This window comes from Vanessa tameamea, chromosome 14 (assembly GCF_037043105.1).
Source record: "Vanessa tameamea isolate UH-Manoa-2023 chromosome 14, ilVanTame1 primary haplotype, whole genome shotgun sequence".
Classification (NCBI taxonomy): Eukaryota; Metazoa; Arthropoda; class Insecta; order Lepidoptera; family Nymphalidae; genus Vanessa; species Vanessa tameamea.
The window spans coordinates 10,925,024-10,941,692 of record NC_087322.1 but is presented as its reverse complement, the minus strand read 5'-3'; positions in this window follow the sequence as shown (position 1 = coordinate 10,941,692).

The window sequence follows — 16,669 nt, the reverse complement described above, 5'->3', positions numbered from 1 at the left end:
AATATTAACAAGCAAAGTTTTAACGTAATTATCAAAACTGTGAACATAGCCCGTCACACTCGCCACGTCAGATATTATTATATCAGTGAAGCATTGTAAGGCTGATGACATACACGTTAAATTTCAAACGCAGAATTCACATTTATATATATTTTTAAATACTAATCTTACATATCATCACGATACTACGAACTCAATGACTTTGTGTCAGGATATGAAAGAATCTATTATGTTATTAATATAATTTACAAATCTTACCAATATAATTCTTACAAACTCGCGATAACCACTCCCTAGTACTCCGTACAGGGGGCGGAGTAAAACCAAAAGATGTCCGTAACTGGAGAGATGGACATAGACTATTTTTTATATCTAAAATATATGGTCATACGACCAACTCTCATGAATAACTCCCCCTCCCCCAAACGCAGAAAGACGTGACAACTACTAACAAATACATTATATATTCATCTTATAGTTCTCAGAATTGGTACCCTTGTTACTCATTTGCTATAGCTACCATAACAGCCTGTAAATGTGCCACTGCTGGGCCAAGACCTCCTCAAAGGCAGAGGAGTCTTTGAGGAGACGCTACCATAATACCCGGACCTTAATGCTCAACGGGTTTTTAGTGATAGGTAATAGACAAAATACGTAGCTTTTAAATAAAATCATTCTTATATTTTTTTAATGATATATGCAAATGTTGGTAAGTGGTCACCACCGTGTAGTGGTAGACATCGCACAAGTGGTAGATAATGGAGCTATAAGATATATTAACCATTTTGCCTTCTTTGTGCATATAGTTACACTTGCTCACAATAAACATGCTTCCAACAAGCTAAAAGTAAACAAACTTAGTATAATATAAACAGTTTGCTTAATATATTAAGAGCATAAGAAATATAATAAAAGATGAAAAAAATAAAACGTACAAAATTCATAAGTTAGCGACTTTAAGCAAAGTAGCGCTGAACAAAGCGAAATAGTTTTCTAGAACATTTAAAAATTAAATTTACTTAATTTGTTTGAATGTATGAAATAAATTTTGTAATGAAAAACTTTATCTATAGTTTTTTTTTTTTTATTAAAAGCTAGACTATTAAGAGATATGTCATCACATCATTACGGAGTATAAAACAAAGACGTTTATACCGCTGTCTGTCCCCATTTATGCTTAGATGTTTAAAATTACACAACGGATTTAGATGCGGTTTTTTTCAATAGCTAGATGGATTCAAGAGGAAGGCTTATATGCAAGTATAACACACAATATTACATGTTTAAATTTTAATATCTTTTAAAATTCTTGAGTTAATTATATTTGATTTGTTACATTTTTTTTAAGAAGTTATAAACCATATTAATTTTATAAAAGTTATGAATATTGTATTTCTTGTAACGACCAATCAGAGCGAAGCATTTGCCTCGAGCGGGGTCGAGGCGCCATCTAGTTGACAGAGGTTGAGACAGTTTTGACGGATACATTTTGTTTGATTAGAAAAAGGGAAGGATCGAGTTGGATCTTGAAAAGTGTAGAAGACTGCCTATAAAAGGTCAGATCGGTGCCCTGAACCCGCTGCTCGGTGTTGTTACTCGTTAAAGTGTGCATTTGTTGACTTTATATTAATTAAAATACTGTAATTACGTGATAGTTGTGTTTTGTGCTTGTTCTTTATCCTAATGACGTCCACTAATCCCGTAACCATTGACGACAATGTCAACAAGAATGATGTTTCTCCGACATGTATAATAAATGCACAATCTAGTAGAGAAACACTGATGATTTTAGAGGTTTCTGAACACGTGATGTCGTAAATAAACAATTTTTTTTGCGCTTACATTGCAAACGCTGACTGAACCTTATAAGATAGATCAAAATGTACTAAATTTTTAAATTGATCAAAACGTAATTATAGGTTTTATGTATTGAAGTTATGTATATAAATAATTATAGATTGGTTTTTATGTACTGAAGTTATGTATTATAAAGCAATCTTCATAACAGAAAATAGGTCGTTTAACTAAGTCAGCATGATTAAAGACTTGATCTGTCTTACTAAATTACACACACAACTTCGCCGTCTGTGGAGAAATATATTGTTCACATAATATATAATAATTTTATGTATATCTCCACGATAGACAAATCCTTACATACATAGAGTTTCTAATTTACAATGTCTATTATCTATGATGTTAGAAGCATTCAATAAGCAATTAGTAAGTTTAAATTGGCCGGCAATTATGAAGGGTCTACACATTACGCTCTCCGGTCACGCGCTGGTCTCCACGTGTGACGGCGTCATATTGTGTTTTATATATTGCCATAATTTTGTTTCGTTCGTGCCTTTGTTTAAATACACTTTGTGGTTGCAATCGTTATATAAATTAAGGGAATAATTAGCTAATGACTGTGGTTTTGTAAATTTAAATTGGTTGAACATTACCTTTAAAATTGGAGGCTATGAATTACGAATTTGTATAATAGAGATGAAAAATATTGAAAGATAATTTATAGTATACAACTTCGAAGTAAAACTATTGGCTTGAAATTTTATGAATCTTATCCATTTCATATGTTGCAAAAAACAATCTTGTTGGATATAGAATATCCATGTTGTGATCTTGAGTTTGCAGAGTCAGATTCAAAGGTCTCAGGAGGCCCAGGCTCAACAGAGGCCCTAATAATTATATTATAAACTAGCTGTGCCCGCGACTTCGTGAGCGTTGTTTGAATTTAAGTTATTTGGATATTGTAGCGTGATTTTATTTTTATTCTATATATAATTCTAAAATAAAAGTAGCTTAAGTTACTCCTTATTACATCCAGAGATTAGCTGGAACAAACACACAGACAGACAGACAAAAATTGTAAAAAATGTTATTTTGGTATATGTACCGTGTATACATACATATGCATTTAGAAAAAATGGGTTATTTTAATATTTCAAACAGACACTCCAATTTTATTATATGTATAGATCAATTAGAATATTTTAATTTCTATCAGTAAGCTATAATTCATACTTGTATCGGTAACTTTTAAAACAGTACTTAGTAATATTATTATAATTTGATTATATCTAGATATTAGTTAACCGGTCGGAATCTCTGTTGTGAGGCCCCAAGGTAGTTCCTGTTACCCTCCCCTTAAATCGGCACTGATAAGTTGTATAACTAAATAAAGCCTACAATCTCCTACCACCAGTAACTAGTCGTCGCGAGAGTCAGCAGGGATTATTGTGGTTAAGCGTATGTAAATTGACAGAAATAATTGAAAGTCGTAATTTGCTATTTGATTAAGAAATGTTAAAGAGTTAAGGCTCACGTACACATAATATGTTATGCACAATGTTCTAAATTAACAATTTACCGTAATTATGTTAAGATTTAAAAAAAAAAAACAGAAATAAATAGAGCTGTCTCTTTCAACATCCAACAAAGTTAGAGGAATAAATATTGATTTATTTATCTTTAACGAATGATAAAAAAATTCGGGGCAATTAGGGGATCAGATCAACAGAAGACATACTTCGACGTCAACGACATTCGCTGACTTCAAAGGGCGGAAATTAAAGTTGATATTTAATCAGTCATTCGACTGTTCCATCGACACATTTCGATTTATGGAAATTCCATTTTTAAATCCACAGATCATTGAAGAAAGCTGCCATGTTGAGAGAAACCATAGGATTTTTGATAGTACTTGACGTCCGTTAAGTAATAATTTTTGATAATCGTACTTCAAGGTAATTTCTTCTCATGTATATATACATTAAACTATGCTTCTTCACTTATGTTTTACATAATATGTAAATTGTGCGTATCATAGAAGCGCTTTCAGGGTTTACTCGCCATTATTTTTCCAGTGATATATAAACGATGATACCATCAAAGACTTTTGACGTAGGGGAGCAATGTCTTTTTATTTATTATTTGATCCTCCGTTTATATCAGTACTAGTAGTAAACTATGATAATAACTATTTATAGTATGACAAAAGACCTAATGATGTATGCAAGTTTGACGGCTCACAGCCATTGTTTCAGATTGACTTGAACAACTTTATTAGATGGTTATCTCGGCTCTTGTTCATGTCTAAGTGTATTGCAACAATTTCTCATACGTTACACAATTTATCGGCGTGTTCGAATATGCTAGTAATATGCTGCGAAACGGGAAAACTTACGGAACTTTTAACACAACTAACAACTTTGTTACTTGTGTTTGAACAAACTTCAATCAAGTATATGGATAATTCAGTTCTGCAACAAATACACTATCGGACGCAAAATTTACTTGGAAATTTTGTAAATCAATTTTAAATTTATAAATCAACATTATAGGCAGTAACGTCGTTTCACCTTTTAAACTGTCGTAAGTATCATCAAGTATGCAAACCATTATAACTTTTGTTGTTTAGTGCATACGGTCTTGGCGCGTAAATTTGTGGATTGTGACTAAAATCAAGTAGCCTAGACTAGTCTAGTCACCCTCACAGGAGATATTGAAGTTCTCGAACAAGCCTGCAATTATAGATGCACTCTTTTTCCGTCACTTAGAACACACAGAGAAAACTATGGTTTGAGCGTGGCTGAGTAACAAACATATTTATTATGAAATTATAGAAAGGCAGCCTAACATAATGTATCAAACATACACTACAACTCCAAACGATTTTAACTTCTATGGGATGATTATGATAAACAAAAAACGCTGCTTATACTTCGACCATCCAACACGTGCCCAAAATCGATACTTATGTTATGATGATATTTATATTGTTATTCAAGGGTGGATTTGATAAGACGTCCCAAATTGGCTTCGCCATGCTTCTGCGAGCCGTTATACTTCTGGCTGAAGTAGAAAATATTTACAAGTGGATAAAAATGTTAATTTTCTCAAAATCTTATTACATTTTATTATTTACCCAGGAACTTATAAAGCGCCCACGGGACAGAATATTGAAGCTGAACGAGTGAAATGCCGTTAATATTAAATGCGCTTTTATTTTGTTTCAGCGTCTCCTTATTTATTGGACTTGTTGCTGTTTTAAATTGGATTCATGTAATATTCATTGGAAATGAGAAGAAAAGGGTAAAGCAGCGCTTCCATAAAACGTAATGCAGAAAAATGTTAGTGTTCAACATATACATGGAATTCAAACGGGCAACGTTGGTTAAAGCATTGTGTCGTATAATCAAATAGTAGTAAGCGACCGTTGTATTTAATAAACGATTTTGAACGTCATCCGTCAATATTAAGACATAAAATAATAATGGCGTAAAATGCAAATTAAATTGTTGCATTGAGCTGTTTGTATTCGAAATACTTGAAAAAAAAAAATGTATATAAAAAGATAATTTTATATCGCAGATGATCAGAGGGCTTATTTTTGATTGAGAGTAGTAGCATTTAAAATATGCTGTTAACATTTTTGTTAGTGATTGTTAATTTGTCAGGATTATTGCAGTCATCAATTTCTAATTTTGTTTTAGGTATTAATAGCATATGTAAGTGACAATATAACATAAAGATAACAATACAAAGAGCCGAGATGGCCCAGTGGTTAGAACGCGTGCATCTTAACCGATGATTTCGGTTTCAAACCCACGCATCACTGAATTTTCATTTGCTTAATTTGTATTTATAATTCGTCTCGTGCTCGGCGGTGAAGGAAAACATCGCGAGGAAACCTGCATGTGTCTAATTTTAACGAAATTCTGCCATATGTGTATTCCACCAATCCTATACTCCTAACTTTCTCCTCAAAGGGAGAGGAGGCCTTAGCCCAGCCGTGGGAAATGTACAGACTGTTAATGTAAAAAAAATAATATTCTAACCTATTCTGAATTTTTTTTAACTGAAATAAGGAATTAGTATTCAATTTCTGTTTTATTTACAATTTTCCGTGCGAATGCAAATGTTCTACTTTGTGCGTATAAAGCAGTACATTTGCATACAATGAAGAGTAAAAGTTGTTAATACAAAAATATTATTTATGGTTTTTCGTATACATTGTGTTTCATTTCATCCTTACCTTTGGTGTATCTTTCTTTTATATTCAGTTTGTTAGTTTGATTTGCCTGCATGTTTATATCTCAAGGCAGCTACAAAATTTCAAATTTCAAATTTTTGTTTGCCTTCTCTCTTGTGCTGTTAATATATATGACGGAAAAGCTTGTCCCGGCTTGTTTTTAAAAACATGACGTCGAAATCCACGTCCGTCCCTTAAAGAAATCACTCCCACAGATTGCAGTAAGGCGAGAGGAAAAATGAAACACAAGAAAAATTGGATGTCCAAGTAAAAAAATATGAGGATAATTTTGTCATCTTACCCACAACCATTCTATTGCATATCCGAGTTTGATATGAAGCAAAGTAATTAACACGTTAATTGTTTTGTTAAAATGTCGTACAAGTAATCATTTGTTATCTGTATTTTTAAAGCATATTTTTTTTTACGCCACATTCTCTGCTTGTTCGTCTGCACCAGCTCTGTTCTGGCTTGTCATTTTCTGTGATTACGACAATGTTCAAAAACTTCTGAGCTATAGACCCGGTGACATTTTTTTTATTTGCCAAGAATTCTAATCACAATTAGCGATTAGTTTATAAACTTAAGATGCATAAATTAGTACTTGAGCATCGACATGAGGCTAAAATATGTTGAGTCTTTGGTACAATTTATGGTAGGTTAAACTATTATTACGTAACATGGAAATTGTTGTAACTAGAGATATGTTCTTGGTTAATTAATTTTGTATTATAATATTATAATTATACACAGACGTATAAACTTTGTGCTTATAATATAACCTCGATTTAAATAAGCATATTAATTTATAAGAGAATAAATTTTTTTGTACTACATATTTTGGTCAAATATTGAAAACCACTTTGAGCCACTACGAGTAAAACGATTATACTAATCCAATTCAACTTGTCATTATAGTTCTTAGTATACACAAATCCTAAAAGGTTATCGTGGCGATTTTGGAGTACTAGTACGTTTTGTGTAGTGCAGCCGTCACGGGACGCTGGGCGTATATAAAACATCGAAAATGATGATTCTTGATAGAATTTCTAATAAACAAATGTGAATAATAAATCACATCGAGATTCTTAAGTGAAATATGTTTTTTTTATTATTATGATATATAAGTTCGAAGTACACACAAGGGAGTAGAATGTGGTGGAGCATCATGCCATTTGCCAGCAAGCCTTTTTTTTCATGCAGAGGTATCCTTCATAAATGTACCCGAGCTCCTGTGGGGAACCGTGTTTCGTAGGATTCCCACCCAATAAAACCACTGGTATGGCCGTACCCGGATCGGAGAGGCTTCGGGGTCGTGTCGATATAACTCATCCGGCATGCCCGTATGACGTCAGCCCATCTAACTCCCTAGACATGTCAGATTAAAAAAAATGTGGAATATTATACAACCTCCTTCATATTGAATTGTTATACATTTTAATCTTGCCATTTATATTCGAATTATTAACATATAGATGTTTAAATAGAAACTCATCGGTGACTTTTGTATAATAATGTCATAAAATGTCTAGATAAATATTCCATATTTCTGATGATACAAGTTATTCCATAAAATCTGACATGATCCCATAAAGTTGTATCAACAATATATAATCAAGTGAAAGACCTCAATAAAACACATCTGTGCTGGGTATGCTTGTAATGGCAAAAAATATTGAAAATACCCTCTTAGTTTTCATAGCCGCACTTTTTATAACAAACATTTACTAGTATTTTCATGTACTATAAAGATTCTAGTTGCATGTTTATGGTATATTGACCTTGAATGTTTGTACCATACAACAGTTTATAATGGAAGTGGCATATGTTGGATTTGTTCGAAAACAGTTTGTTAGAAGACGTAACAAACTATGTTTTCTTTGAACGTTGAAGGTTTTCTTTAAATTTCATCAGGTGGTTTAAACTTAAAGATAATCTAAAAACTACTATTTAATTTCGAATGCATTTTTCTTTTTTAATTATTATTTCGTTTATCGATGTTGATGTCGAGTCTCTCTATGAGTTTGTATGTTTTTTACTATTATATTAGTCGTCTCACGCACACTAAGATATCTCGTAGGCATGAGCGTCACTCGTACTAGGTCTACGATAAAATTAATAGTGAGGGGCGTGCCATCGTGAGTGGATCACGCTATTTCTTAATTATATTTATCTTATGTATTTATAGTATTCATATCCATTATATTGTTACATAGGATTAATGTTTTCAATAAACATTTCGAGTAGACTTTTTATTTTTTTATTACATCATACATTTTCATGAGAATGGATCAGTAAAAAGCCTTTTGTGAATGTTGCTTATGATTTACTTAAATTTATACACTGTTAATAATATTATCCCTTACTTATTATAAGAGTAATAGACAGTGCACCTTTATTTATGTGCATTCGACTAGACAAAGCTTACATTGACCAGTTTGAGACATATTGACCATGAGGTCATAATCATTAACACATAAGCCATCTATACGACCTACGACCAAATGCATACTTTAAGTTAGAGGCATGTAATATTCCTCTTAAAACTGTGTTCATTTATGGGACTTTGGCCTAAAAGCGTTATTAACTTTTATATTTAATTAATTTTAATATAATTACGTCTAAATTTGATGTTCAGATGACAACGAATAGGTTAATATTTCACTTAAGTTATTTGTGACATGTTCGAAATGAAGATGAGAACCGAAATAGTTTCGAAACATGTCGAGCATTTCCCAATAAATAACGCGAGTGAAACCAGATTTTATATTAATAATCGTGTTATAAATATATTCACCTTATACGGTATAATATATGTAGGGTTACAGACGGTGATTTTCCTGTATATCTCATCCAGTGCTCTGGTATGTAGGTTCAACCCCATTGTAATGGAGAGATGCCAAACATCGCAGTTTATTAGCATTCACTCGCCGTTCCGGCAAACTCAGCTATGCAGAACGATGAATTACGGAATGCCATGAGAGATGTCAAGCTATATAACGGGCCAGTAAAGTTATTTTAATTAATTTGCCATGATTTATGTGAAGTTTATACCGTCATAAATGTATAGATTGGAAGTGTTTGTACTCTGGTTATTAGTTAAACCGAAAATTAGAACTAAAGATACGTAGCTTAAAGATTGAGCCGAGATGGCCCAGTGGTTAGAACGCGTGCATCTTAACCGATGATTGCGGGTTCAAACCCAGGCAAGCACCACTGAATTTTCATGTGCTTAATTTGTGTTTATAATTCATCTCACGCTCGGCGGTGAAGGAAAACATCGTGAGGAAACCTGCATGTGTCTGCCACATGTGTATCCAACCAGCATTAGAGCAGCGTGGTGGAATATGCTGAATATGATGCACTGAACCCGCTGCGTTTCTTCCGCCCGTTTTCAGGTTTCAAGTAGTTTTTAATTTGACTATTAATAATTAAATATTGAACAAATTATTTTGATTTGACTTTTTTGCAGAATATAAAATAATTTTACTTAAACGTAACCAACATTATCGCGAGTTGTACATTTCCGAGAATTTCTTACGAATGATAAACGACGTCCTCATCATTTATTACCACAGCATGAGAAAAATTGTTTGTACTGATTACTGTATATTAATTCATAGTACTTTATCGAATATAGAGTCACTTTTAGCATTCATTCATTCATTCATAAGAAAAATTCTTAGTCAGTTTATTTTTACTTCTTTTATTCTATAACGCTGCTGGTTATTATGAATATGTTTTTTTCTATATACTAATACATAATATAATAATAATGAGTACACGGTACTCATAGATGTTGGCCTCGATTTGAGCCAATTACTTTCAATTAAGATCTACATACTAAATCGAGTGGACAAACTCAGCTCTTAAAAATGTTTCGCCGCTCTCTTAAATTACTTTAACAACATTTTGTGCTCAGTGTGACGATAATATTGCAGCTGTTCCAAGGTTTACAATAAGTAATATTTCGCCTATATGTCATTTTATCGAGTAATGAAGCTTTATAAAACACTTGTGACAGGATTTATTCAGTAATTTATAGTCCATATCAATTCCACTAACATTATCACAAGAAATGATCTATTCCACGCCAACATTTGTTCCATGCTTGTGGCCAAAATTGGATTACAAAATGACAGCTTCATTTTAGTCCTAGACTATTCTTCATTCGTTGGCCTTGGCATGATGGATTGTTGGCCACCGTGACAAATACTGGCGACATGAGCCTCAGCTTTACGACTGGGAGGCGGCCTTTTTTGTTGTAATTTGTGATAGGTATTATGTTGATGACAATATAAAAAATGTCCTCGGACGATGTTAAAAAAACATTATGTAAGACGTTCGGATATTATGGGCGATTTTTCTTCATGCTTCTAAGAATTATATCTAAAGCATTGATTTATTAAAGTTTGCCATATACAATATTTATTTATTAATGCAGAATGTTTTCGTAATATTCATATTGTTGTTACTCATGGTGACAACAATGGCTGCATTTAATTAATTTCTTTACCATTCAATCAAGCTCCATGAAAATTGGTATTATTTGAGGATTCACCTCTGGGCGGGTGCTCCCCGGTACCAGCTCCTTCCATTTGATCGTATCCAACGTAGAGCGGCTCGAATTATCGACGATCAAGCCCTTTCCGATCTGCTTGATGCTTTGGCTTTGCGTAGAGATGTTGGATCGCTCTGCATCTTTTACAGAATTTATCACGGGAAATGTTCCGAGGAATTGTTCGAATTAATCCCGGCAGCTGAATTTCACCTTCGGACATCTCGTCAAAATTGAAAATATCACCCAAACCTAGATGTCCGAAAATCCACAACAGCGCGGTTTTTAAGACATTTTCTGCCTCGCACAACCACTTTGTGGAGCCAGCTTTCGCCGGCGGTTTTTCCGAACCGATACGACTTGGGAACCTTCAAGAAAAGAGCGTACTCCTTCCTGAAAGGCCGACAACGCACCTGCAAGCCCCCCGGTGTTGCAGATGTTCATGGGCGGTGGTAGTCACTTTCCATCAGGTGAGCCTCCTGCTCGTTTGCCACCTCTAACATAAAAAAAAGAATGATTTTGAGTTCCGAAGATCCGTTAAAATCGTTCCTGTAACTTTTATACGACACGCATATTTTTAAGCTTATAGTATAGATTTATTTTGTTTTGAAACGCTTTTGAATTATGCCTCGAAGATTATTTCATCCACAAGTAAACGAATCGTTTGTAAACGTTATTTTACCGCTGATTCATTAGTGAGCTTAGCCATCTTGATTGTTTTGAAATGTCTGTCATTTTTCTCTGTTATTATTTGGCTTGAAGGGAAAAGTTATGTTTTAATAGCGATAGATTTTTGCGATATTTCATATTTATGATAGTTTTGCAGACTGGTTAATGCCACCTATTGGTAAGTGGTCACCACTGGCGATTACTAGTCATCAAAATATTAACCCTTACATCGACAAAGCGCAGCCAAACCGACCCGACCACCAAGTATTTTAATATTCAATTAAAGGAGGACATAAAAAAACACTCCTTGCGATATAATCTACCTAATCTCTTTTATAAATGATTCAGATGACATATAATTACGAGACAAATTTCATAAAATATCATTTAATGGTTAATTTATTTTAACACACACAACAACAATAAAACAATTATATAAATTTAGATTGAATATTGAGTGAACACAAAAATACTAGTACTGCTGTTTGGACGTAAAATATATAATGACTGGATAGTACCTACCCAGATAATCTTACACAAAGCCACGTATTTACGTTAGAGTCCCAAACGATTGTAAATCGATTCTTTTTACTATGTTGATAAATACGCGGTACCAATATTGTCAATGCCCCAAATTAATTAAGGACTAACTGATATTCCTATTTACCCCTCCTTTTACGCTTATCACTTGTGTTAAGAGTGGGGACGACAATAGCCTAAGGGGTCAGGATCGATCCCGCGACTTTTTACATCGCTCGGCGGCCCGTAAACCATTGCGCTATTGATGCTTGATAAGTTATATTTTACAATGTAACAGCGATTCCCAAGACAAATTGCATACGCTTCGCCAGATAGTGAAACATGCTGGAAAATGTAACATCTTATTTATCCCCGTGAGATGAATTCACGAGGACACTATTGCATATATTTTATCACAAGCGTATATCCGTCTTTGCAACGTACTCGTGGTTTAGAGGTGTTTTTTTTTTGGATTTTTGTAGCGAGTATTGGAAATTTATAATACGTCAAACTTTTATATCGGAACTTCATAAACGTTAACAATGAGAAGAGATGACAAGGACTGTATATAATAACATAACATAATTAGCCTGTAAATTTTCCACTGCTGGGCTAAGGCCTCCTCTCCCGTTGAGGAGAAGGTATGGAGCATATTCCACCACGCTGCTCCAATGCGGGTTGGTGGAATACACATGTGGCAGAATTTCGTTGAAATTAGACACATGCAGGTTTCCTCACGATGTTTTCCTTCACCGCCGAGCACGAGATGAATTATAAACAAATTAAGCACATGTAAATTCAGTGGTGCCTGCCTGGGTTTGAACCCGAAACCATCGGTTAAGATGCACGCGTTCTAACCACTGGGCCATCTCGGCTCAAGGACTGTATTAGGAAAGAATAATATATATCATCACCTGATGTATAACTAATAATTTCTATGATAGACATCGTTGTTTGATCCTAAATCCGCTCAACTCAACACAAGTACTCAAATTTTCTTGGAATTATCAACACGATTATTTTTGTCAAATATTGCCCTCTTTAAACCCCGCCCAGTGATGACGCCCATCACCTTTGAAACTATGCCCGCTGAACAGTAGAACAATTATCAATATAATGCTTGGCTTTACATTCTGTTAAGATTATCTATCATTCAGATGAATAGGTGGACCTCACCTTAGACTAGACAGGCTGTCTATGAAAAATCATCTCGGTTTTATTGCCTGATGTTTTCGAAGATCAGCTTCTCCACGACATGGTTCCAGCGTGTGCTAGATGGTGAAAAGGCTGTCTCGTTGCATTATTTCCAAAATATACATTTTTTTTTGACAACGCAACTAAATTTGCATAACTAAAATGTTGCCTAAATATTTTTTTAGTTGGATTAATAGATATTAGCAAAAACCGAAGTCCAACTAGATTTTATTCAGTATAAATGTATATTCAGTATATACATTTGAAAATTTAATCTATTTTTGCACCATTTTACCAGAATAAGACATTACTTCAATAAAAATTGGATAGGATTTTACAGGGAATATCGTTTAATCTTTTCGAAGAAAAATCTGAAAATTTGAATTTCGCCAAGAGCAAATCATTACCTAAGCAGTGTTCAGAATACGAATAGGCCACGATTACTGCAATAGCCACATTTACTTCAAAAGTCACTTTGCTTTCACATTTCTAATCCTAATAATAAAATAACGTATACATAAAAAAAATCGTAAAATCAATGGACATTTGACCGCATATTTTTTTATTATTAAAATACGTCGCTGACTGTTTTTAATAAGATTGTCCATTCATTAGTTATAATATCATGACATTCACCGTTCGTTAAGTTGTATTTTTATAACGATGACGTAGAAACTGTCAATAGTTACGCTAACGTGTAGATTCTAAACGGAAACGTCATTTATTCGTTCGACGTTTTTATCTGTATTGTTCTACAGTGAACATGTTCACTCTCTTTCATTATTCTAGAACCAATATGTATTGAGTCTAGATACGTACTCATCTCTATCAAATAGACATTGTATAAGTTTCGATAATGTCTAGAATTATTCAAGTATAATTACACCAATGTACATTTTTCATGTGCTTAAATTTGTGTTTTAATTCGACTTGTGATCGGTGGTCTTTAGAAAATGCCATGAGCCTGTATGTCAGATGAAAATTTACCACATTTGTGGTAAATATGTGGGGGTGGAAGCTCCAAACATTCAGCTCAAAAAAGGGGGAAAGCCTTAACTCATCGACGAGTATTTACTGGTTTTTAGTTTAATTAATTCATTTGTAATAATGTTTGTAATAGGTTGAAAGGCATCTGAGTTGATTTTACCCCGATATTTAATACACTCTCATTAAATATTTGATATGACTACTAAAATGCGTCTGCCCTCTGCTTGAACTCGGGCAGAATACGTGCTCAGGATATTTTTGATTAAAGGATAATTGTGACATACAAGTTCACGTGATACAACCATTGATTTATAAATAAAAATACCAATCAGCTGATTAAATTTTAAAGGGAAAATAATACTTGATTTCTTTTCAAATATTACCGAGAAAGACAAATTATAATTGGATCAAGAGTAATACAAGACAAATCAAATTAAAATACATGAGTAAAGAATAAAGACTGGGACGCCCTCCGGACACATGCCAAATACTCTCAAGGACCTGGATCTCATCCAATTAAGCAAAATGGCAGCCAAATCTGACTAAAGACGAAAGTATTACATCGATTTTATTCAGTGAAATGGACAGCGTAAATCAAAGTCAGGGATACAAATCGTGAGGAATATACCAAAAATGTTGGTTTGCCTTCTCGTTTTTCTTGTAAAATCAGTAATGAGGGACGTAAACCTGCACACAGACTTTCTCTTTTTATCTTTCAAGCTACGCAACGGATTTTAATGCGATTTTCATCAATAAGCAAAGTGATTCAAGAGAAAGGTTTATTAATGTATAAAACAAACTAATGCAACTAGCTGAGAATTTCAACATATCTAGCCGGAATAAAACAAAAACTCTTTTTTAATTTTGTTATTCTATCTAAAAGTTGTACATAGACCCTTATTTACACGGTTGTGTGACGCCGGAAATGATAGCTAATTCCTTTATTCAATATTGAAGCATTACACTTACTTATTGATAGTCAAATTAAACACTACCGCCGGTTCGGAAAAGGAAACACCCTGACCTGAGAAGAACCGGCGAAAGAAACTCAGCGGGTCTTTTTTATTTTTTTTTGTCAAACTAATTAAATATATATATTGAATATGAATAGAAATAACCAGGAGGCGATCGCTTAATTCCCAAGGTGTACTATCATCAAGTCACTAATTGTGTAGCACACAAGCGTTCCTCAACATTTTTTTAAATTTGGCAACAGAAGCATTTTGAACGCTTTCTGGGATCCTTTTGTAGAACCGTATACATTGCCCCACAAAAGAGTTACTGACTCTATGCAGTCGAGTAACAGGAGTAACAAGTTTGTGTTTGTTCCTTGTACCAATGCTATGAGAATAACATTTTCTCATAGAATCATTAATATTTTTCCGTACATACAAAATAAAAATAAATAAACTACGACTTAAAGAATACAACAAACTCAGTGATTGCAAATACTGCATAATAACCATTAGTTCTGTAGTATTATAAGCTAGCCATAAAAGCACATTTTAATTCTGTAAGGATTATAATAAGCCCTCAAAGTATATCCATAATCCATATCCAGAGATAATAGCAGTAAATATAAACGAAGCGGTTAATTTTGATAGCTCGTAAACTTGGTACTATCTCTTTATATTGTGGTTACTAATCCTTTTATTTTCTAGCTAAAGTATTGTTCCACGAAATTTAAGAAGGAATACGGTGCATTTATCTTCGATTTGGAAAATGGGATTTTAATGGAAAATCTGCTATTGAGTTTTAAAGATAGAATAAATTCGAAGATAAGTTTACAATTTTCTAGTGGTTTTGTAAAATAGTTCCGTTTCGCAATATCGATACTCAGAGACTTATGTCCGGTTTCTGAAGTGGAATTAGAGATTGTCTGTGAGCTCACTGCTGATAAGGTTTGTTAATATTCGCTATAGAGAAATGTTTGAATTTTATTGTTCACTTACAAAAATATAAATAAGGTCTACCTTTACTTTAATATTATAAAGGCGAATTGTCTGGTACTTCTTGACGCTTAAACCACTGAACCAATTACGATGGAATTTGGTGTGGAGACAGTTTGATCACCGGAGAACAGACTATTCTTTTTAATTCACCCGTCGAGGCGATAAAATTAGGAGTGATGGTTTGTGTGCTATAGGTAAAGTTTCATAAATTACGCGCGGGTAAACCCGCAGATTCAGCTAGTGGATATATTTAAGTTTTACTTGTAGTGGACGTACGAATGACGAATATGATTGTTGAGAAATATTGAAATTGTTTGTTTTGTTACTCATCGTTTTACTAACATTTGATTAATCAAGTTCATGTATTCCTTATTATTAAATCTAAATTATTTTCTTGTTTCATATGATTTTTTTTTTATTTTAATAAAATTTAAAATAATTTGAATTATTTAAATATTTTGTATACAAGCAAGTAGACACCTAATAAATTGTTGTCGTATATATTGGCGCCGTAAGAAATATGAAGCATTCCTTAGGTTCACGGCGCACTGGCATCGCCAAGCTAAGCAGATATGTCCCTTGTGCTTATAATTACACGAGCTCACTCAAACTTAAGACCGGAATACAATATTCGCGTACGTGTGTTACGTAGTGGTGATGTTTAGCCGTAGAATAATATGTGAAGTACTTACACGCACATGCATGAAACCTCACCTTGGCGGTCGGGACAGACTTACACACATACAGACA